We start from the raw sequence: 24,673 nt of genomic DNA, 5'->3' as shown, positions 1-24,673 counted from the left end.
ATAAAAATTGATTAAAATTTTTAGAGCAATGTCTTTGCCTGAGCTAGGTACAAATAATATCATATGCCAAAGTCAATAGTATGGATTTTATTTAACAGTAAATGAGAGAGAGAAAGAGAGAAAGAGAGAAAAATAAATAGAAAAGAGGTGGGGAAAGAGAAAATGTCACCCCTCCATGGATCCCAATGGCATCCTGTTTATCTTCTCCATCAGGTCTTCTTGGTAGTGAGGGTCCCCCAAAATATATAGTCCCATGGATTAATATACATTTGGGTCAGGTGCCTCCCCTGGAGGGTGGGCAAGTTTGACACTGTCTCTTGCAACAGACTCTGGATTTGTTGCATTACTTGCAACACATGCAGTGCTTATATGCAAGGCCTCAGGAAGAAATCTGGGGGGAGCTTCAGAGGTCTTTGATGAATTATAACACCCCCGCAGCTGCCTCTCATGTGAAAGTCCTGTGGATGTGGCCTTCCCAGGGTGAGGGGGTTTTGAGCTGAGACAGTTTGTATAAGGGAGGATGGGTATTCACTGTCTCTGACCATAAGTTACACCATACACCCAAAACTCTCCTCCCCCTGCTTTGGTTGTGGGGGAACCTGTGCAAACCTGCAAACCTGCCCTCACCAGATGAGCCTGTGGCCTATAGCCTCCCCCCACAACAACACAGCCAGGGATGATTTTCAGGACAGCTGTTGGGTTTGGCATTCTCGTGGATGCGTTCTTCTCCCTTAGCCTTCTTTACTTCTCCCTAGACCTGAGATAATTGGACCTTTGATCTAAGTGTCACCTTTATCTTATCTCAAGTTCCCTTAGGCAGCTTAACTTATAGACCAAAGTTCCAATCAGGCATCTTAAGGTGGGCTTCTGTAGTCACAGCTTCTTTATGTAGTTTTGCCATAATGGGCAAAACTCCTACATAACAATGTTTAAGACATTACCCATAACATTTCAGGCTCTGACATCATCCCTGGAAGCATTCAAGGCCAGGCTGGACAGGGCTTGGAGGAACTTGGTCTAGTGGAAGGTGTCCCTGCCTAAGGCAGGGAATGGAATGAGATGTCCCTTTCACCCAAATAATTCTGTGATTAACTATATAATTTTTATTTTCATTATTGTATATTTCTTGGTCCAAAGGAAGGGAGAGTAAATCACAGAACTGCCTGCGAGAACATGTGGATATTGCAGTGTCAAGAAATTTGTGTCAGCCAGTCACAACACAGCATGAAAACTTGCAAGGAATGGCTGTTTCAAAAGGACGGTCCTCTGTGCATGTAATGACAGGGGGCTCCACTTTCTGATGTGCTTCTGGGGGCACTGGGACCAGCAGCATTTCCTGCTGTCCAGCATAGGGCTGCCTGAGAGCATGAGAGCATGATGGCATCAAGAAAGCTGTGAGCCAGCAGAATGATGATTATTACCACAAACAACACCTTTCTGACGTAAAAAGCTGGACTCCTTCCATAAAAGACAAAAAAAAAAAAAGGTGTATGTAGAGGCAGGGTTGTCTTGGCCTGATGTACTTCTGAATAAACTGGAGGGGCTAAATTGTCTTCTCAGCCAACCATGTCAGATCACATCACTGCAAGAAAGGGAGACAAATGGCCCTTACCTGCAGGGAGGTGATGGGATTTTTGCCAGAAGCTGAGGAGTGCAACATCATCATCATCATCTTTCCCTTTGTGAACTGGTTCAAACTGCTTATTTTCAGTATTAATTGATATATCCTGTAGTTTTGTAACGGCTTATGTAGGAATTCTTAGTGGACAGGGAGGTAACGTGGTCATGACAGGTTTGTGCTATCTTTTGTTTGAATTTCAAGGCTAACAGTTCAATAATATTAATGCATTGCTGAGTGAATGTCAACAAAGGTATTTGCTGGTTACAGCATGTTTTGTGAACACTATGGAGGTGAGGTAGATTAACTTCAATTGATCAGTAGGAGGACCTTGCTACTTTGAACTTTGATTTTAACCATACAGGCTGCTGTCACTTAGGAGTTGTAACTGCTGTCTTACAGCAAGAAAAATGTGAAAGAGAGGAAAAGAACAAGATTAATTTACATATTTCCTTTACTAAGAATGCCTTGACATTTACCTTGTTCACCATAAAGCGAACAAATAAGGGATACTTCCATGTTTTTTGAAAATAGAAAGTAGGTGGGTGTATGAGAAGAGGTAAAGATGCTTAAAGGCCAGAATTACTAAGACTGCAGAACAACAAAGGAATAACTCAAACGTGCTCTCCTATAAACAGCATTTTGATATATCAAGACAGTGATGTGTAATGGGTATTTTTAAATTTTGTATGATTTTTGGTATATGGTCTTCCATTGTAAAAAGTCAATGTGTATTTGGTGCCCCAAGGAGTAACCAAACAAAGAGAGTAACTAACAATTTATCCATTGTTAAATGACTGACAGGTTGATGCAGTAAGTTACATACCTTCACCACTCACATATATACTTCTGGATTTAGTGATATCATAGAAATGTATAGCTTTTTAATAGTATCATGGTGATAGATTTTGCATAGGAAAAACAGGACTGAGATATTATTTGAGTTTAATTCTGCCAGATTTTTAGTTCTCAAATGTAAAAAATAATCTGTGTTGTAGTTTGGATCTACTTAAACTAAAGCTTACACCATTGGAAGAAAGACTGGTATGTGTGTTTGAATAAGGATGACAAATTTTGTACTTGAAATAAAAAAGTTACGATCCAGGCTGCAGTAAAGTAGCCTTTCCCTCTATTTCTTTTAACATTAAAGGCACCAAGCATGATATTTAATATTTAATATGCATAACAACAATGTTCTACTGTCATTGTATCATGTAAAACACAAATGATGGCTATTATGAGCACTTTAAACCTTTTTATGTGCACTGTGCAAAACATCTTGGGAGACCTACAAAAGCTAAGTGGTGAACAAGTGCTCTAATTAGAAATATGTTGTTGTGTCACTATACCAGTCTTGCAAATCTGTCTGCGTGTCAAGACTTTCATGGAAATGAAAGATAGGAGTTCAGGACACAGTCTCTTGCCTTTCACTAGGTCATTTACACATCGATACTTCTCTATAACATGAAAAATTTCTCTCAGGCTGTTAATATTGAAGGTCTTAAATATTCTCTGTTGCTCCTAGGAATTAATGAAACAAGTTAATTTTCTTTTTAATAATTTTGTATTTTCAATTCCAGCTGATTTCATAGGATTACCTATTTTTATAAGCAACTTTTACATAAGATTGCTACACAGCTTGTGAGGGTTTTTTGGTTGTGTTGGGTTGGTTTTTCCTACTGATTTTAATATTTTGCTGTGTTTTGTCCACTGAAGACGTGTCAGTATCTCAGGTGCTATTAACAGCCAGTTAGCCCTGAGCATTTTTCCTTCTATTTAACAAAGTGTTTGCAATCCATTATCAGAAAATTTTGATCATTTCATATAGGCTGGAAAAAAACACTTCTGCCAATGTACTGAGCATCAGATAAGGTCAAATAGGTACTAATAGGAAATTTGAATTGCAGGGTCTCAGAATGGGTCAGGTTGGAAGGGACAGCAGTGAGTCTTCCAGTATTAATCTTCTGCTCAAACTGGGGTCATAACAGAGCACACGGCACAGGATTGTGTACAGAATGTTCAGTATGTCCAGTGAGAGAGACTCCACACCCTCTGTGGGCAATCTGTTCCGCTGTGTGATCACTGCACAGGAAAACATTTCTTCATCATGTTCAGGCGGAACTTCCTGTGCATCCATTTTTGCCCATTGCCTCTTGTCCTATTTCTGGGCACCACTGAGCAGTCCCTGATCTGACCCCTCCCTGCAGGCACTGACAGATGAGGTCCCCTCTCAGTCTCTTCTCAAGGCTGAACGGTCCCAGCTCCCTCAGCCTTTCCTCATAAGAGAGATGCTGCATTCTTTCATCATTTCTGTAACCTACACTAGACACACTCCAGGAGCTCCCTGTCTCTCTTGTCCTGAGGAGCCCCAAACTGGACACAGCACTCCAGATGTGCCTCACCAGGGCTGAGTAGAGGAGCAGGATCACCTCCTTTCACCTGCTGGCAATGCTCTTCCCAAAGCATCCCAGGATCCCATTGGCCTCCTTGGTCCCCAGGGCACTGCTGGCTCAGGAACAGCTTGTTGGACAACGGAACCCCAAGTTCTTCACAGAGCTTCTTAATATTATGCTGCTCAATGTTAATTTTTAATGTGCTTTTGTCAGAACATGTAATAGTGACAGAAACTAAATGCAGGAAAAATATGAAAAGGGAAATCATAGAAAAATGTTTCAGTCAATTGTGTAAGAGGATGTATTTGCAACATGTACCTGTAGGAAAACCCAGCTTATTTTATGACATTAGTGTTGAGTCTCTTATCTTTTTCTTTGTAGCTATTTATTTTCTTAATATATGGCTTAGGCTTCTACAGTCCACAAACTCTGTAGGAAAATCTGCCTTTCAGATCTAGGCTTGTGATCAGTGTTTCCTATTACTCTAAAGAGCTCCATGCAGTTTGTGATGAGGTTTTTTATTATGTTTGGAGACAAGAAAATCTCTCTTAAACTAGATAACTAGCAAAATAATTTTAAACAGTGTAACAGACATGAGCTAGCTTCAGCCCTCTTATTCCTTTCTGGAGATTGGAAAGACCCAGTGTCATGCCAAATGAGCATGTTACTGGGAATCATGTTGGTATTGTGATTGAATTGTGTGCTGGAATTGCTATATTTAGTTCTGTGTAACTTACATTTGCATTGTGTTTTCATTTTTTTAATATCTCTGCTAAACCAGAAATCTCATAGAACACCAAATATCTTCAAAAATAAGTAAATTTGATTTTAAATGTTACACCCTCCCTGCATAGAATATGTCAAATAACCTGGTCAGACAGAACTGGACCCTGATATGGCATAATAAAGGAATAAGAAAACAGTGTTTTATCTAAATTTTTCCACCATTTTAAAGATGCTTGCATAACTTTATCTAGTTTGCATAACCATTCTCATACGCATTTGTGCATGCTGCCTCTTTGATTTTCTGAAAGATGAAGTAAGGGTGATGGTCTTGTAAGAGAGGAAAATAGTATCCAGTACAAGGTTGCAGCAGCAAAACATATTTTCTTCCTCATTTCCAATTATTATATTTTAAATATTTTTGATCTAGTACTAAATTTTTGTTCTTTCCTGAAATAAGAAAACGGCTTGAAGTTGTATTAATAAAAGACTGATAATTTATTGCCACTGGCTTTTACTAAAGAAAACCCACATGCTTTGTTTAATAATGTTATCAAAGGGATGACTGACAAAGTACTGTTTTATGAGGCCTGTCTCATCTTCCCACTTAAGAAAACATTCATATGAATGAAGTGACATCCTTGCCTTTTCATGTCTAGTATTTTGAAATTTATTAAATGGTTTACATTCAGGTTTTGAAGCTTCAATCCACTTTTAAAAGGAAGAATGAATGTCTATATTTGACTGTTGTCATGTTTTCTCTGTGTGTATTCTTATAAATAATGTTTAGCACTATGAAGCAGAGCAAAATAGTTTTGGAGGTTCCTGTTGTGTCAGGGTCTAAATTTGATAGTTTTATGTCAATAATTCTTTTAAAAGCATCTGTCCAGCACATGTATGCACTTTCAAGACCAATGAAAATGAGAATTTTTGCATCTGCACACACAAACACACATATATATATGTATGGAAAATTTATATATTTTTCATCTATATGAATATATATTTCTGAGAATTCTTATAGAGCTCCACCTTATGATTTCTCAATTTCTTCAATCTCACTTAAAAGATATTAAATGTGATATGGCTAAAGAATTTTCTTAGTACTAAAGAACTTCCAGATATAAATCCCTTTCAAAATATTTCACATTAACTCTACAATATTCCCCTTATAAGAAGCTTGATGGGAAGTAATCATGCAGAGATGATGGGACAAAGTTGTATAGTTTTAGCTGTTAAATGTTATTCCTATACAACTGGAAATATTCTCTATTTAGTTTAGTCTGAACAAAGCTCTCCTTCACAGCTCTGCCTATAAAAAGAACTGGACTTGCTATTTTATAGCATAGTTGTTCAGTTTGAAGTTTATATAGTCTCCACAAAACAGGTAATAGTAGTAAAAACAACCAAATAATACTCCCTGCCATTTCTTCTTAGAAAATTAAGCTGATGTAATTCTGAACATGAAGTGGGAATAATATGACCATTTTGCAGATGTTTCATGACCCAAATCACATTATTTGAGTCAGTTCTCTTTCTCTGCCATGAGCTGATGGCAATGGATGGCTTCATAAAACTTTCAGTGACAGGTACAAAAAGGCGATTTTGGGCAGGAAAAATATTTTCCATCATCCTAGAAATGTCAAAAACAAGACATGACTAGAAGAGAAGCTGAGGATAATGGGTTACTATTTTACTGGTCCATAGAATCTTGGTTTCTATGGCATATGGAAGATGCTTCGAACTACAGGGGTTTAATGATCTTATGGAAATTTCCATGGCTATTAAATCAGAGAAATCATGAGAGAGGTGGAGGGGAAGGGAATGACTTCAGTACTGCTGATGGAAATTTTTATAGGCATTGCTGTTTCCCATGGTGGGGGAAGCTGGAACAAACTAATGAAAGGTTAAAGGTCTAATACTGAGAGTGCATAGAGTGCATAGGTACCCAACTGCTCAGATGCTGTTCTGAAGTTTGCCCATGACTTTTTGGGTTTGCAAAATTGTTTTATTACCATAAAGAGTAGCTTTTTTGTTGTTGTTGTTTTGTGGTTTTTTTTTGTTTGTTTGTTTGAGTTTTTTTCCTTTTTTTTTTTTGTTTTGGTTTTTTTTTTTTTATTTGAAGATGTACTTATTAATTACCTATCAGGAAGTATAGTACTTATAGTGCTATTGTAATGCTTTCAATTCAAACTCCAGCCCGAGTTCAAAATTATAAAATTTAGTATGAATAGTCAATTTTTTTACCATGAACATGATTTTTTTGTGACTTTTTTCCTTAGGGTTATGATCATATGCTACACAATAATAACGCTTCTAATACTTTAAACTGTTTGTGCTCTTAGAACATCTGGAGTCACTGAAGTTTAAACAGAGAGTTTTTTCCCTTTCAATTTCATGCTGGTCCTGCACAAGTTGAATTGCCTGATGTAAAATAGTGACAAGTTGAGAGTATTGCGCCAGAATCAATTTCTAGCTTGAATAATTGAATAGGTTGTGGTATATCCTTGCTCAATGGCCTGATCTTCAAAGTATTTTGTATATGCATAAATCTACTGTAATAAATAAAGTCCACGGAGTAGATGTATGAAATCTGAGTTTCACAGAGAAAAAAATGTGTAAACTCTAAGATCAGAATTTAATCCAAAAGGACTTTTGCCAGACGTTAGTGTACTTATATTTAATGAAATTAGAGCATAGAAATATAGACTCTATTGTAGTGCTTCTACATGGAGGTGATCTTGTTTCCTTGTTGAAAAATATGTTTTAATACAGTTCCTATAAGATTTTCAGTAAATATACATTGTGTATTGGGTCCAAAATTATTTAAAATAAAACTTATAAAATATATCCCAGTCTTAACTTGCAAGGTACCTGCAGTGAGAAAGGAGAAAGTTTAGCAGAATAAATTTATTCCTTCAAGCAGTTACTGTTTGAGAATAAAAGCATAAAACTAGCCATGCAAATAAGTGAAAAATGCATTTCACTTTTGTTCCTCTGGGGAAGAGTTTTTACCAGTAGCAAATAATTTGTTTGCCTAAAAGACAAATCTTGTCTTTATTAAGTGACTATGTATTGCTATAATGATCATGGGGAAGCTGAATGAAGCTGTCTGTGGATAAATGTGAAACTCCAGAGGAAATAAATAAATTTACCATTTCAAAGAATTACAGCTGTGTAAAAACAACACTTAGAATCTGTTTTCTAGTGGGCAATAATGGAATAGTAGGTATTAATTTTGTAAACTCTAAAAGGATTTTAAAACTCTAATAGATATCAGCCCCCAAAGTATCCAGCACAGTGAAGCTAATAATTTTTCTGTCCTGGAAAAAATGACACTTTGGATTTCATAGAGGTTTGATTACTATGAGGTTTTCTACTTCCAGCTTTTAAAGGTTGCTCATATTTGCCACCAGGTGGATACTAGAAATGTTTTTTATACTATTCATGAAAATTTGAAGTTTAGGTTAGATATTAGAAAAAGCTTCTTAATCCAGAGGGTGGTTGGGCACTGGAACAAGATCCCCAGATCAGTGGTCGCAGCACCAGCCTGATGGAGTTCAAGAAGCTTTTGGACAATGCTCTTAGGCACATGGGAGCATTTTTGGGGATAGTGCTGTGCAGTGCCAGGAGTTGGACTTGATGATCTTTGATGGTCCCTTCCAACTCAGCACACTCTGTGATTCTGTAATTTTGCTACATTTAAAAGACAGAACTTACCTGATTTAAGACCAGATATAAGAGAAATTTTGAGCAGTTACTTCATGTATGACAAAAGTCTTAATGTGTTTTTTTTCCTCTACTGTAAAGAATATGCTCGGGCCAAGTGACTGAAAAGTGGCTTTGCAGAAAAGGAGCTGGATTGCCAGAAATGGATTTTGTAATCCTGAGATATGTTAAATTTTATCCTTTTTGTTCTTTTGTTTTTCAGTAAGTACTTTTTCATTTAGCAGAGCCATTCCATCTATTCAGATAAGCTCATCTTTGGTTTTGTTACAAATTGAGTGAAAATACTAGTTGTCTTGGGCAAGAAGAGATATTTCAGAGAAGACTGCAGCATTGAACAAATTGGCAGCATTTCAGTACCCTGAGGAAAAAAATATCAAAAGTTGAAAACTGGTGGTAAATAAACACATTTATATAGTTTTACATATAGTTTTCTTGTCTTCTCTGCTTTGCAGCATGGCTTCATACTTGCAATTAGGCAGACAGACTTTAAAGGTATGTTGGTTGGGAATGATTTACGTGCTTTCCGCTTGAAGCAAGCCTAACCTAAGGGACTTCTCTGCAATAATTGACAATCTTGTGCTATATAGTATAGAGCATACTAATTTTATCTGTGGATATGTAAGAAAAGTGACTTTCCTATATATAAAAATTGGCAGCTTGTCATTGCCAATATATTTATGTCATGTGGACCATGACATAAATACACCTTGCATACACTTGCAGAGTTGCAGTGTGTATATGCAAAGGAATGATTGGGTCCTCTCAATCAGTAGGATAGGGTTGTTATGGCAGGACCACAAATTTATTTTCTAGCTCTTGCATGATTACCAGTGTTGCAAGACTGCATGCAAGTGTGATGAAAATGCAGTTGTTAACTGTAGTGATACTCTTTTAAACACAAGGAATCTAAATTGACCTTCAGGTTCCACTTTTATTTTTCAAGATTGATGGCTGAACCAAGAGGTTGGTTTGTTAGATAAGAACACAAAAGGGGAATGGACAGGCATCACACTGCTTTTTTATTATTTTATTTTTTATTTTCTTATTAGTATGGTCATTGGAAGACTGCATATTTGTAAATTAATTTGCAGATGGCTTTAACTTTGCCTATAAAATGTCTGGTTTGAATCTCATGGCATAATAAAATCTGATAATCCTTTGGGTCTGGTCTCTTAGATCAATTTGCTTTTTGTATTAGCTGTTTAGTTTTACGAATTACATCAGCAGCAGATTACAGCAGGTCCTACTGTGCTAAGCACCATACAAACACAAAGCAAGGGACAATGTCCTCCTCGAGTCCTTACAATTTTAATAGATTAAAAGATTAACAGGAAAACACAGATGTGAAGTGTCTTGCTCAAGGTTATCCATCAGGCCAATAGCAAAACAGAACTGAACTGCTCCCTTTGTCCCAGTCTAGTACCCTGTTGACTGCACCATGGTCCCTCTGGAAGTTAATTTGAAGTAATATTTTCAATTTATGCATTCAAATTGCTTTTAAACCTAATTGTGATAGTCTAAAAGGCATCTTGGTGAAAATAAAGCCCTCTCAACAGGGAACTGGAGGATTCGATCACACCTGAGACATGTCTCTCTTTTTAGCATCATTCATCATCTTTGACAAGAAAATGCTTTGAATACAGAAGAAAGCTTTTCAGCCAACCCTTCACAGCACAAAAGAAAAGAGGCTCTACTTATTCCCAAACTGCATATTTGCTTACAAAATTTTAGTCCAGAAAATTTTTGCTACTTGAGGGTCACCAGGAAATGCCCACTTCCAGATGGGAGCCTCAAGGATACTGTGACCTGCTGCTGTGGTCCAGCTCCTCCTATGGGGAGCTGTGCAAGTTTTCTAAGGAGAAAAAAACCTGATCATCAAAGATAGGGACAGTCTTACAGACAGAAATTATGAAGCTTTTCCATAAAAAATATTTAATGACTGTTGAGTATGGCTGTGACCATCCAGCTAACATTTCAAATTAAAGCTCTTGGTCAGGAACATTTAAAATTAAAATTTAGGCCTTACTCTAGCAAGCCTCAGCACAGGCAATACTCTAATCTCACAGAGGACTGGACATGCATTCTTTTAATGTACTTACTTAAAGCCTCAAGCAAGCCTCAGCACAGGCAATACTCTAATCTCGCAGAGGACTGGACATGCATTCTTTTAAGGTACTTAAGTAACGAACAAAGGAGATCCCAAACCCTACATTTTGTCTCTGTGAGCCTGTTTGGTGTTTTTTCACTCTAGTGAGTAATAGTGGAACTATTATAAGAACACATTGCAAACAAGCAAATGTTACATAAGTTATTTCTTATTGATTAATTATGTATATTTTAAAACATCATATTCAGATTGTCTCTGCTTCTAAAAGCCCTAAAAATAATTTTAATCTATGAGTATAGATTAGGAAAATTGCAACAACTTACTTAAAACAGTCTAATCAAAAACATACTTTCCTCCTACATTTCCATCTCAGTGGGAGGTTGAAGTTTAGATTTTTAAGTTGAAAATTTTAGTTATTTGTCGGAACCCAGAATGTCCCTTGGACACTCTTGGATGTTCCAGGCCCAGGTCAAAAGCATTTGAGACCCTGAAATGCAGCCACAGACCCCTGTGGCTTTGAACTTGATCCATGGAACAATTTACCAACTTTGCAGGAAGAACAAGAAATCACAAAAGTTTAGATATTATAGTAGAAGTAGTCACAAAGTGAAAGGAAGAATCTTTGAGTGCTGTACAGGGGGGTTTTAGGCCTTGTACAGAGGGGTCTGAGTTTTGTACATGAGGGTCAGAAGTTCTAAGATGAAGGGATGTGGGTGTGCCCTGTCCTCTTTCTTTCTTCTTCCTAACCTCCATGTTCATGGTGATGTTGGCACTCACAGATTGGTTTAGAGTAGAAAGTCACCATTCAATATAGGTGATAGGCATTGGGGAAAAACTATAAACATTTAATACGCAATGTATGATATAAAAGAAGGCACCAGCCCCCTGGAAGGTCAGTGTGTGCCTTTGTCTGACTGCTGAATGGACCACAGCAGTTCAGGGAGAAAATCTTTTAGATAACATACAATAAACTACCTTGAGACCGGACGACTGAAAACTACTGAGTCTTTCTTTGAAGGCATGGGTTGGAGGAGAGACTTTACCACCTTTCCAGGTCACCCGAGCCAGGGGGTGAGACCCATCAGCTATTGATTATGAGTGATAATTGCTTTTATCTTGTGGAAAAACTCAGCTGTTTTACATATGCATTTTGCAGTGCATGCACTGCGTAGTTTTTACAATTATTCTCATTAGCTTTTTTTATCACCTTTCCTTGAGGGTAACGGTTGTATATGACAGTGCCTCAGCAAACAGTGAAGAAAATTTCATTTTGACTGAACAAAAAAACAAGGAACACAAATGTTGGATTCTCTTCAGCTATGCTATTAGTAAAAAATTCATTTTGAGAGACACGGCAGGGGGAAGACAGAGTAGTGAAGCAAAATAGCAAAATCAAGGAAATGCTCTGAAATAAAAACAATTTCTTTAAAAAGATTCAGCGTTATATGTCCAATGCAGTATAACTAGTCAGAATGAGATATGCAAGTTATTTAATGATTAATACTTTGATAACATTTGATGCATTTAATACAGAAGCTTTCCATTACCTCATCTTTTTTTTTTCTGAGAAAATATTATCAGTAACTTTGAAGAGTTATGTTGGATGTAAGTATTTTTCCTTTCTTTATGTTTTCTTTTCTTTCTCTCAGGGAATTTTGTTGCATTTGCTGCCTGTGAGATGGGAATGACCAATACTTAAGAGACAAAAGTGGTTGTTGTGGGGAGGAGGAGGGGGAAGGACGCAGCTGGCTACTGTATTAGCTGGGGGGCTTTCTCTTGGGAAGGGCAGAGATACTGTGAGATTTTGGCCGGGGTGTCATGCGGGCTGGACTAAGCTCCTCACTCTCTCTTGCTGTCGGATCAGAGGGGAGGTGGCTGGTCTGGGGTTCATGTGGGAAGAATTCGCTGCCACCATGGAATTGCACCTTTTACTGTTTCTACTGTGAGTGAGGCTTTGCTCCTGAGAGCAGCCATTGAACTGGGACCTTACTGAAGACCCAATCTCACTGGAAATTACTCACCATCTCCTTGGGTGCCTCAAGGGAAAACCCAAGATCCTAGTCCCCTCCCCGCATTTCAAGGGAGTGTGTCTGGGCTGTTTGCAGAATCCTGGGTGCCACTGCCCAGCCCCACTTTTTTCTGCAGCTGCATCGAGTTTTTTGCCACCCTTTTACCCAGCATCCCATGTCCACTGGGACACCCTATGGTTCCTGCCAGGGCTGCTGAGTTTCTGCTACATTTTGTTTGTCACCCCGGGTGTGCCTGCCTCTGCCGTTCCAGCCACTGTTCTGAGGTTCCTGCTACAGCCCATTTTACCATCTAAAGGGCACAAGAATTGGCTTCTGGACATCAGTTTGTAAAGAAAGTCCCTTATCTCTCCTGCCAGCCCGCCCTCCATTACCAGATGGAGGGATGGCTGAGCTTGCACCACAGTGTCCCCTGCAGCCGTGGGGGAATCATCGCACCTGCCCTGCCCGGCCAGGAGCCACCAGCGCCCCTGCTGGCCATGACTGTAACTACACTAAAGGGGAAAGCGCTCAACGTCCAAGAGAAGGCTGCTACTGATTTTCTCGTTTTTGTTTGCTGCTGCTGCTGTTGCTGTTTTTATGCCTTGTTTTGTATATATATATATATATATATATATATATATATATATATATATATAATCTCTCTGAAAAGAACTGTAAGTTGTAATAATTTGGAGGGAAGGGGGTTGCATTTTTCATTCCAAGGGAGGTTCCCACCTTCCTTGGTGGACACCTGTCTTTCAAGCTACAAGTTATAACTGGAAAATTAAACTCTATAACTATTTAAGCAACAAAAACATATACTGATCAAATCAAGATAAATGGACATTTTAAATGTGTGGTATTCTATGTATAACCTTCAGACCAAGTACTATTTTAATTTTTTTTTTTTAACATGTTATTGACTAAAAAATGTCTTGCTGTTTGTATTCTAGCTACTCTGAATGGTTAGGCGCTTTCCTGAGCAAAATGCTGTATCCATTTGCCATAATGTAGTTCTGGATTAGAAATTCTAGTGGAAGGAAAAATATGCAGTCCTGTGGCAATCTAGAAAAAAATGACATAATTGAAAATCATCCATAGTTATTATCAGTATCAATATCTTCAAGTTATTAAGAAAACTTACATGAATATTTCAATTAATTTTGTAAGGCAATATTTAATAAGCACCAAAAGGATGATCATTGTGATGCAATAATTTAATGGGACCTATTAAAAATAGTGACTTTGCATGCTGCTATTGTGCTGAATGTTGTGCCTTGTAAAGGCTTGTAATTGATGAGAAAGGACTGCAATTGCAAACTCTCCCTTGTTACATAGTCAGCCTAACCATCTACCTTCCAGTTTTCCTTTTTATCAGAAGTGGGCCTCTCTGTTGCCTTTGTCTGACATTTACAAGTAGGGAAACAACAAAAGCTTCAATCACACCTCAAATCTTATCACACTGGAGAGTGACTTTACTGACTCATAGCAGGCATTTTATTCAATTTGACAAGGCCATGATCTCTTTTTCTGGTTTGGATTTTTTTGGTTTGTTTATTTCTTTGGGGTTTTTTTTTTTTGTTTTGTTTTGATTTTTTTTTCTTTTTTGTTGCCTAACTTTCATGCACTTTTTTTACCCTGTTGGCCTTTCCTACAATTAATAGGATTTGGTTAAATAATAGAAGTTGGACACACCCTTGTTTGCTTGCTTTTTAACCTAGAAGCTCTGTTTGGTTTTGTTTTGGGTGTTGTTTTTTTTTTTTTTTTAATCCCCAACTATCTAACGAAAGTGTTATAGCTCTCTAACCCCTCAAATATCAAAATATTTTTTCATGTTGGAGTGTTAGGCTTTATGAATTTACTGGCAGCTCTCTCGTCTCACTGTTTCAATATTAGTTTTCTCTATTTCTCTGACCATATACATACTACTTCTAGTTATTTCAAATCCATTTCTTTTATTACTTATTACTAGCAAGTATTACAAGTCCACATTCTTTATTCATAAAAGCTCGTCTAAAAAATTTGTATTGTCAAAGGATGTATATTTGTCCTTTCTCTGATATGACTTCCCTGTCTTTATTTTTTTTTGTTCTTCTCCCTTGTTTCTTCTGGGCCCAAATATATTTGGAGTAGGTTTAAAAGAATAATTTTTCATAAAAGTACAAGTCTAGAATTTTTTAAAGCTTAAAAATGCTGACATGCACTATGTGAAAGATGGCATTTGTTCCCCAGGAATATTGCCTGGAATACTCTTGGTTTTCTACTTCAGAAACCTTGAAACATTACATGCAATTATGTTCTGAGCCTTATGATGCTCTGTAACACTATAATCCTATGATGCAGTGGGAGGGAATGAGTGTTTAGATCCAGAATTGAATGCCAGTAGGAAACTACAAGAGGTAAAATACAGTCCCACTACCTGCTGAGAACAGCAAGAGAAAGACCAGTAAAATAAAACACCCTTCATCCTATATTTATTCTCTGTAGAGTTGTCTGAGAGTCTGTAATCTGCAATCTGAAGGGGGCTTGGAGGCAACAAAAAGATACATACTGTTACATGGAGACAAAAATATAGGAGGAAAATTCTGTCACTTTTTTTCACATACTTTAGGTAGGTTGAAATTACTTATCTAAAATCTTCTGGAAGTAAGCATGACTAAAAGTCAAACACATTTGAAATAGGTTTTCTGTGGGTTCATATTAGACCAGCTTGAAACCATGTGCTTAAATGGACATTCATTTAATCTCATTTTCTTATCTTTTTTTAAAAGGAGTTTGATTTCATAATTACAGCATGAATATTAACCATTACGGAAAATTTGATCTAGCGTGGGGAGTTTATTTTGAAATTTTAATTATGATGCTTTTATATAATTTTTAAATTTTTTGGCACAGAACTTGGTGTTTGTCACATTTTATTTAAAATTTAAAAATTTTATCCTGAAGTTGGCAATATTTGTGCATTTCAGCAGAAAGGTCCAATTCATGGAAAATAACTCTTTTGGAGGCAAAAAAAAATTCTTTTGGAGGTGCTTTGTTTGAATATCTTAAACAAAAGTATTATGTGTCTAAGGTTTTACTAAGTAAAGTTAAATTCAAAGTCTTTGAAGGAATGCGATACAATTGTCATCAACAATATCTAAATTCAGTAATGTGGGAAAATCATTTTAGAGGAAATGTTGTATGTAAAAATACCTTAAGATGGTTTAGATTTTAGTTTATAAATGCTTGTGAAACCTGACTGATTTTTAGTTAATGTCTTATCTTTTAAAGATTTTTAAGAGGTATCTTAGGTACAGAATTTTATGTGTAAAATTATTTTGTAAATTTATTTTCTTTGGCAAAAGCAGTGAGGACGTTTTTTACTCTCTGTGTTGATCACTTTGATGATAACTATATTAGTGAAATGATTTAGTAGGCTCACAGAGTATGTTTGCTATTTTGATATCAGAAGCACAATTTAGACAGTGAATATCCAAGGCAGCCTGGGTGAAGGATACTGTTTTAAAAATTAAATATTTTTTAATTTAAAAATTAATATTGCTCCATTTTCAAATGTTGGTAAAGCTATTAGGTTTGCACAAGATCTGCTCTGAACAAAATATTAAAAAATGTAGGTAAATGGGTAAAGGTGCCAAAATAACATGACAATAATAATCAGAGATCACAAAACATAAATCTCTTAAGAAGGAAAAATTAGAACTTGGATTTGTGAGATTTCTATCATAAATAGATCTACTCACACAAGAAAGTAACTGTAGAATTTGATGGGCTTGTTTATGAAACAAAAGTGTTGAAATTTATCTTAATTTTTTAGGGGCTTGTAAATGTCTTTTTGAACTTGGGAAAAGAGAAATTTTACTGATTGAGGAGAAAGAACAAAAAAAGGAAATGAGTGTTTTCAAACATATTATTTGAAAATAGCACATAGGCTTATTTCTATAAAAAATGGCATTTTTAATCTGTTCAAATCCAGCTTGGTTTTCCAAATCAAAGCATGTCTCTATGGAAATTCATCCTGGTTTGGCAGAAGAGGGCAGTGTTTCTTTACAATTGTGCATGGGAAGTACGCATATTGTTTAAAAAATCAGTCTCTAGAGAGTATTTTGAACCAATGAATTTAAATATAATAAATACCCTCTGAATATGCTACTTAGTAAAAATAACAGGCAATGACAAAGCTGACATTACTGTTACTTAATTGCTGTCAGAATTGTACTGGCCTAAGCAACAGCATGTAACCTTTAACATGCTACAATAGATGATTGATTTTTGTGTTCGAAGATGAAATCTGTGAAACGACATCTTAGCTAAAAATGGTAAAATGATAAAAAATTAAGCCAAATACTACTGGTTTTTGGAATGTACTAAGGATATTAGCATCAAAATATAGCTTTGCAGTAACTCACATGAATCAGTAGGGATAATCTCACATGTCAGAAGATGTCCATGGTTCTATAGTGTCCCCTTTTATAGAGCAGGAAATCTAGAAAAATATGATCAACATTTATTAATGGAATAAGAGAATTAAGCATATCTTTTACTTTAAAGACTCTGACTAAGTCCTGGCTGATTTCAAGATAATTATTTCTTTTATTGGCCTTTTAGCATATTGATGTTTGCCAAGTCTATAATAATAGACTTATTAATACATAATTGATGTATTTCAATATTCTGGATGGTTTTATTTATTTCTGCCCAAAATTACACTTCAGGGATAGGTTTCTCCCTTTGTCCTAAAGCTCTTTCTTCCCTATATTAACACTTTGCTCTTGTCTGTGAGCACTTTAATTCAACAGGGGATGGATGAACCTGATAGCAACTCTATGGGAAGGACTGAATTTCTCCATATCCAGATGAGGTTTGTTCATATGGACATAGGGAACCAAATTTCTTGAATGTGTAATGAAAGTGATTGTGTAAACAGGTATTGAAATTTGGTCTGTTTAATGGTGGAAGCAATGTCTTCTGTCATTTCCACACAGAATTACAATATTGCTGCCAGCCTCATTAGCCTCTTGTCCAAAGTAAATCTTAATTCTAAAAGAGTCCTAGGAACAAAATGGCTGTGCAGAGAACAAAGAAGAAGCTTAATTAAACAACTTATTAATGAAGGAAATGAGTTGAGGAAGGAAAAGGCATTTAGAAGTTATTTCTTTTCTTTCTTTTTTTTTTTTTTTTTTTTTTTAATAGGTGTGTTTCCTTTCCTTTCCTTTGCCTATTTCTCTAAAAAATTGATTAAATTCAGTGTTCGGAGAAAGTGGTTCGGCAATCCACACACGCTTTCCTGGAAAAGCAGTAGAACAGAAAATGGTGGTACAAGAGTCTCTCAACCTACTCCAACTGTGTGAAAAAAAACCTGCTGTAGTATTCAGCTTTTCCTTCCTCTGCTGCTCACAGAAATACAAGGTGTAAGCTGCAGCTCAGTTGGAGCAGGAGACAGTCAGTCAAGCCTGTGCATGAGTGCTACCAGAAAAGTCCTTACATTTTGTGGAATATGAATTTTAGTAACATCTTGAATGTCTTAGGAAACAATGAACTGAAGGGAGAAATTCCACATCCTACTGATAATAGCCCAAACAAGGCTTTTCTAAAGCCTGGTGGTGTTTTTGGGGTTGTGGCAGCAGCAGTGAAGACAGAGATTGGCCTCTGTGTTCTTTAAATTATCCAATATCTTTTGCTGTTACCCTTTAGATGTTAATAGGTGTGAATTGACTCTTCATAGCAAGATTCCAGAGAAAAACTCTTTTCCCTTAAGCTTATGTATCCTAATACAACATTACTTTGAGATACAGGTTACTCAAAGGAACAATTTTTTGTTTTTTGCAAATGTCAGCATTCTTAGTTATAGAGATGCTTGTCAAAGACATCAGAAAAGGAGATAATATGTAAACTGATAAAATGGACGATTTTTAAATGTAATTAATTATATTTGGAATAAAATTCTAAAACACTGGCACTTGATATGGCCCTAGGCCTAAAGATACATGAGATCAAGTACGAGATGAGCTACACTGTTCCTGCAGGTGATCACTACTGAATACTTTGGAGAATAAAAGTCCTCTTTTTCTTGCTTATAAGGCCTTTGATTTTCATTGATTATACACCCTGCGTGCTTGTTTGGGTTTTACAGTTTCTGTTATTACTTGGCTTCTTTGGATTCATACAGTTTAATTCATGTGCAGATAAAATGGGAAAGTACTGTTTTACCAATCTTCTGCATTTGTTATCTTGAAATGAAGCTACAAAATTGTTACTATTTTCTTTTCACCATAAGTTCCTTGATAAAAATTCTTGGCTTTTCAGACTGATAGCCAAGCTGATCTTAACTTTGCTTCTGTATATGAATATAATCTAACCTGAAGAATTTTTGTGTTTGCAAATAAAACTGGAAAATAATCGGTCCACATAATCTATGGCAAATAAAGTGAAATGAGGCTAAAATTTAGAACAAAGTTGAATACTGAGGAATTAAAAACGCTATTTATTATTGAATACATTGCACATTTATCTTTCTTAAGATAAATTCAGAGTTTAAGTACTGGTTGAATGGCAAAATTGTAAGGATAGGCCTCTCATATTTGTTAACTGTAGAGTATAGAAAGCTTAGAATTCAACCTTTTCCATTCATTTGTTGCACATTTAACATAAATAATAATCATTAAATGAACGTGAAAGAAAATGCTGTAGAGATACTTTTTAGTGAATACTGAGGCAAAAAATACTGTATAGATACAGGTATGTTTATGGAGCTAAATAAATTCTATTTTAATAGACAGCAACTGAAAAGATACATTGCTTTTGTGTTCTCTTGTGCAGTTTCGTTATGTTTACCTGCTACTCGCAATCCTGAAAATTTTACCTCTGAAAACTGTGATGAAAGGCAAAGAAAAATACATATTCAGATTTTTTTTTTGCTGGAGGTGAGAACAGAGATAACTCTAATGTTATCACTTTTATTAACAAAAAACACTTGGTTAAGTAACCAGTAGACACCCCTTGCAAAGCAGAAAATGTAGTTTCATCACAGACAGTAAAGTTAAATTGTTAAACAAAGCACAACAGAAATGTTAATGCTCATTTGCTGGGGGAAGTGCTAGAAATTTGCCCAGTACTGAGAGAAATATCTCTATTTAAATTTTTTTTGGCCTATGTCATAAGGTGTGCTTATAAATCACAGTACTGACTTCTGCTTTTCATAAATATATGAGAAGAGTCTTGAACTGGCTGCAGTTTCAACAAAAAATTATGTCACCTCACTCCTATGAGAAGCAGGAAATGGGTGTTTTAATGAGCCAGAGGTTGCTTCAATTGCCATTTTTTACTTTTTTACTGCCTTTCTCATGAACCTTTTTGAAAGCAATCTCTGGCAGGATGTTATATCCCTGAGCACATAATTAGGCTGATTTTGAATAAGACTTCAGGGTGATCTGTGTATCCTAATTTCATGATGAAGAGGAATCATTTGCTTTCCAAGAAAGTGTTTGTGTGTGGGTGATTATTTTATCAGAAAAGAAATCTATTATGGACTAATGTACTAGTTTGGCTTCTTGAAACCTTTTTGAAATACCATATTTTTATTTTCAAATCAATTAAATATTAAAATAGATAATGGAGAAATAAAAAAAAAAATTGCATGCAATACACAGTAATGCCTTTCCTTTGACTACAGTATTTTGTGAAGATTTCTAAACAAACTTCAAAACTAGGGCACTGTGTACTTTCAACTGCTTTAACTTCTATTTTCTCTGCCTCCTAAATTAATGACTTTTAAAGACACTTACTTGAAAGTATTTGCCAAATTACTGTTTCTTCCCTGTCTTATATTGAAGATGTTACATAGTGTTCAAATCCTTGTTGTAACTGAAGCCAAGTTGTGCTCATGATAACAAATTGAATTACGTTATCAAAGAATTTGAGATGGAAAGTCAAGCATTTTCCTCTTCTTCCTTTTAAAGTTTATATTATTTTTATTAAATTATTTATATTTTGTAACACGGATACATTTATAGTTGTATTATTTTTTCTCTCCATGATTTAAAGGAAGTAATTAGTACAGTGACAAGTAGAACTTGAAATAAATTATTTAATTTGGTCAGGATATTAATTTGATTGCTCCTCAAATGACTAAAAATTTCCTGTTGTTCTTAGAGTTATGGAGTTGATTTTAATGTTGGGGGAATTTTAATGTGGGGGAAGTTTTTCATTCTGTTATCAAGATTTTAGGTGATCACCTAAAATAAAGGTGAAGCAGATATCTGCATTTTCAGCTGCAGCTGACAACAGCAATTTATAGAAATTTGACTGATAGAGATTATTATGAATATGCCATTTGCAACACATTTCTTTCCTCCTTGAACTTTGTTCAAGACTATTAGGGATTCCTCTCAACCTACCAAAGGCTAGATCTGGAATACAATTTCTGGCAGATACAAAATGAGAATGATAGGGAAAAAAACCCTAAAAGATCATGTCTTTTATTCTTTCAAATTACTTTTTTAAAATTATTTTAATTATTTTCTAAACTAATTATTGTTTATTCATTCTTGTATAAAATCAATTGCCATTTAGGCGAATTCCACCATGAAAAATAAGGAATTCTGCAGGAAATGATAATCCCAAAAAAAACTAATTTAAAAAGTATGGATACACTCATAATGATTTTAGCTCATGGATCCCTTTAGCTGAATTAATTAAATGTTGAGGTGACCTGCTGTATGTTTCAAAATGAAATCTGGATCCATGTTAGTCAGTTCTGCTCTGTAACGAACCAGGCTGGTGCTTTTTAAAAACAATTGCAGTACTATATTTTTCCACTTCTAAAAAATGCGCATAAGCTATGAAGGACTCATTGGTTAAAAATTTCAAGGAGCCATCATGATGTTGACTTTTATACACAACTATGTTGAAGAGCATGTAGCTGAGCAAACTGTAATGTGAAGAACTGGAATTTATGTCTAGTGCTTTTAGCTGTACATTCTATTATTCTGCCCTTGATAAAAAAAGTTCTCTTTGATGTTGCATGTCAACCTGTGAACAACATGAAGCATCCTTACTTTAATTTCAGCTATTTATATCTGTAATTATTTAATAGCAATATTTCATGGTAGTTAACAATTAAAATAAAAATTATGTAATATGTTGTACATTTTTGTCAAGACCATCTTGATATTTTACACTAATCAGCTGTGTCTGAAAGAGTTCTGTAACTTTGTTCTGTTGCTGTCAGGTAGGATTTGATACTGTCCTGTAAAGACATTGTAAATCGGCTTTTGGGGTTTTGTGAAATAGGGTGTAATAACTGTCTGTAAGGGTTTGTTGAACTGTTTTGGGGTAGAAAGAAATGAACATGATTTTCAGATCTAAAATATTAGAAAAATATCAAAGCAACCATATTGATAATTTGAAACAGAGTACTAGAACTCACATCTTTTTGCTTTGGGCACCAGATATTGATATTTTCTATCAGGGAATAAAAAAAAAAAAAAAAACTAAAACCAAAACAGAAAAAAATTTAAATCTACAAATAAGTTGCACCTGCACATTCTTTTAGTCCAGCTTTTATTGCTGAGGAAAGATTAATATGCTTCCTTCTCCTTTTGGCTCTGGGTTATTAAATACTGAAACTGCTGCTGTGATGCTGTGAAACTGGTGCTTGAAGTAAAATCTCTACTGGGGTACAGCTAAAGCAAGCTCTGTCCATATTTACTGACAATTTTTTGTCTGTGTTTGTGCTGCCATTATCTGGAATATCTTTCTTGTACTGTGGCAGATTCTTTTTTTTGTGACATGATTTGCAAACCTCAGAACCAGGAATTCCTGTGTCATGTCAAACCCTGTATTTTCCTTGGAATTTTTCTTTGTTCGTCATTGCTTCCATCTCACTGTCTTTCTCTCTTAAATTTCTTTGGTATCTTAGAGAGCTACAGATATACTGGTATATAGGTAAAGAAGATCTAGTCCTGTTTCTTATCATAGAATGATTTAGGTTGGAAAATACCCTTAAAGACCATCAAGGGTAACCATTCCACCAGCACTGGCAAATCATGTCCCCAGGTGCCACATCCATAAGTCTTTTAAATACCTCCAGGAACAATGACTACAGCATTCTCTGGGCAGCCTGTTCCAGGGCTTGACAGTCCTTTCAGTAAAAAAAAAAAAAAAAATCCTAATGTCCAATCTAAGTCTCTTCTGATGCAACCTGAGGCCATTTTTTCCTGACCTATCCCTTGCTACTTGGCAGAAGACCCCAAGCCCCAACTGGCTACACCCTCCTGTCAGGGAGTTTTAGAGAGTGAAAAGATCTCCTCTGAGCCTCCTTTTCTCCAGGCTAAACATGCTCAGCTCCCTCAGCTACTCCTCATCAGATTTTTGCTCCAACCCACCCCCAATTCTGTTGCCTTTCTCTGGACTCACTCCAGCCCCTCAATGTCTTTCTTCTAGTGTTGTTTATAACAAAGTCACAGAATAGCTCAGTCTCCACAATAGCTATTGCTCAATGACTATTAATGAAATTGATAGCACTCTTTAAATCCCAATAATAATTTCTGGCATATTAAATAATATTTTAATTTTTATTATTTCAAATGCTTATAGCTTTCCTACAAAAGAAAGAAAATATCATCTTTATGAAGGTATTCCATGTGAAATGTCAGTGTTCTCACTGCTTTGCTCAATTTTTTCACCTTTTCATGGGGATTTTCCTGTCCTCTGTTCTCCACCATAAATTCAGACCCATAATGCTACTTAATGATTTCAAATTCTTTTTTTGTTAATAAAATAAAATATTAAATAATAAAAGTGATTTGTAAGTACTCCTAACTTTAATTGGCACTCTTTTGATCTATTTGACAACTAGTTGGTATGTTTATATGTTCCTTTCCCTCTTAGTTTTCTGTCCAAAGCTGATTGTTATTTTTCTTGTAAGAGCAACAATGAGTTTCAAATAATTATGAGATTATGAATTGATATAATATTTTATATTATAAAGATAATAAAGATTTTTTTAAAATGCTGAATAAATGTTTTGCTTTTGAATGCAGAGGATTCATAATGAATGACCTCTGTAAGCTTTCTCTAAATTAAAAAATCCTAGTGGCTTTTGCAAAGGATCTTCTGGTCTTTTCTTAAGCATAAAATAAGTTAATATTTTGTACATATTTTAATCTCTCAGGGTTTTCATGAAGCCAAATGTTATTGAAACAATATTTACAGAATGTTCTAAAACACATTATCAAAGAGAAAAAGAATTGCAGAAAAATATTCATAGAGTAACAAAATGCATAAAGTATTTCCATCAGAAGTAACATAACAGGATGATTTGGTAGCTGAGATTCTGTTCACTACATCCCAGAACTGTGAACTTTTTTTTCAGAAGCAGCAAAAAATCTTTGACAATATATTGTTATGATTGTCTTTCATATGTCTTCTCATCATAAAATTATTATTTATTTTTCTGGAAAAGAAAGAAAAAAGCAAACAACAATCCTTTATTCTACTGAAAATGCTGTTAAATAGAAAATGGAGAACTCACTGTGTACAGATCTTACTCAAAGTTATTGAGGCTGATAGATACCTTTTTTGGTTTCAATATCTTCTGGTTTAACTAGATCTTTTATTAAAGGGAATATGCATAAAAGGGATTTGACTTTGGCAATCAGTAAAAGAACTAAAGTTGAGTGATGAGATGCTTTTGGTGAAGCTGAGTTTTGTTGTGAGATTGTTTGTTTTTTATTTTTCCCAGGAATGATCTTTATACTGGGCTGGAATTTAGAACATGTTTCACCAAATTCCCTACTAGGGTAGGAATCCTATTGATTGAAGGGAAACCAGATTAATATTAATTTGTAGGTCTCTTTTCCTCTTTTTTTTTTATTTCCCCAAAACATTAAAAATTCCTGTTCTAGAAACATATCTACCATGGTTGTTTCTTGACCAAAATCAACCTCATTTTTTTTTCTTTCCACTGCTTACCTCTGGGAACTGGGTCTTCCCCATAACTGATCTTAGTAACAGTATCTATGTTACTAATCTAGACCAGAAGAGTCATCTTCTGAGGTTCCTGTGTCTTTTTCTCTCCATGGCATAGTACACT

The sequence above is a fragment of the Anomalospiza imberbis genome, chromosome 2 (genome assembly GCF_031753505.1).
Source record: "Anomalospiza imberbis isolate Cuckoo-Finch-1a 21T00152 chromosome 2, ASM3175350v1, whole genome shotgun sequence".
Classification (NCBI taxonomy): domain Eukaryota; kingdom Metazoa; phylum Chordata; class Aves; order Passeriformes; family Viduidae; genus Anomalospiza; species Anomalospiza imberbis.
This window is presented reverse-complemented; position numbering follows the sequence as displayed.